Source organism: Geotrypetes seraphini, chromosome 13 (genome assembly GCF_902459505.1).
Source record: "Geotrypetes seraphini chromosome 13, aGeoSer1.1, whole genome shotgun sequence".
NCBI classification, from domain to species: Eukaryota; Metazoa; Chordata; class Amphibia; order Gymnophiona; family Dermophiidae; genus Geotrypetes; species Geotrypetes seraphini.
In genome coordinates this window covers 32,991,264-32,992,287 of record NC_047096.1, presented here as the reverse complement: position 1 = coordinate 32,992,287, position 1,024 = coordinate 32,991,264, and the positions used below count along the sequence as shown (strand labels likewise).

Genomic DNA, 1,024 nt, shown 5'->3' with positions numbered 1-1,024 from the left:
CATGGGAATGTTTGGGACACCCTACTTTAATGTGATGACATCAGTATTGTCGTGTACATCAGATCACCAAGGACAGGCTGCTTCAGACCGGATTCTTACTCCATCACATGCATTGAGATGCCTTGTCTTTCTTAAGGAAATGAGAATTTCAAGTTCACGTGTGCAGTGGACCAAGTTTCAAGTTTATTTAAAATTTCTTATACCGGCGACTATGTCTCTCGTAATTCCCGAGAAGTTCCAGCATATTCTCCTTCTGCTCAACACCAGTATCGATGGACAAAGGAAAGTCACCTTTGCTAATACTGCCATCAAGGGTGTGGGCGGACGTTACGCACATGTGGTACTCAGAAAGGCTGACATTGACCCTGACTAAGCGAGCGGGAGAGCTGACAGAAAATGAGGTGGAGCGAGTTGTTACCATTATGCAAAATCCTCGTCACTATAAGATCCCAGAATGGTTCCTAAACAGGCAGAAAGACATCAAGGATGACAAAAATACAGCCAGGTTTTAGCTAACGGTCTTGACAACAAGCTCCGTGAAGACTTGGAACAGCTGAAGAAGATCCGTACTCACAGGGGTCTGCGGCATTTCTGGCATTTATGTTTACGTGGTCAACACATAAAGACCACTGGATGCTGGGGTCGCACAGTTGGTGTGTCGAAGAAGAAGGAATTATTTCAGCCTTTGCAATAAAATGCCCATCTTTAAGTTGAAAAGCAGAGAGAAAAAAAATTGCTTATACCACTTAATCAAACTTCTAAGCGGTGTACAATAATAATAAAAACATACATAGACTGGAATATGAGGTTAAAACTTTATATTGCTTGACATCTTTAGGGATAGTTAGTACATCCAAAGACATTTAAACCCTGGACGAACAGGAACAAAAGGTAAAAAAGGTAAGAACTACAATATTCTGAGAAAAGAGTACAAGTAGAGGAAGGACAATAGGTGGGGTATCTGTAAAGAAAACAGGGCAGTTACGATTCAAAAGCATCAAGAAATAAAAATGTTTTTAGTTTA

At 40.7% G+C, this 1,024-nt stretch overlaps 1 pseudogene; it reads left to right on the top strand.

Annotated features, from left to right (window-relative positions):
- The first annotated feature begins 211 nt into the window (after positions 1 to 211).
- LOC117347591 lies at positions 212 to 694 on the top strand (annotated as a pseudogene).
- Positions 695 to 1,024: the final 330 nt, after the last annotated feature.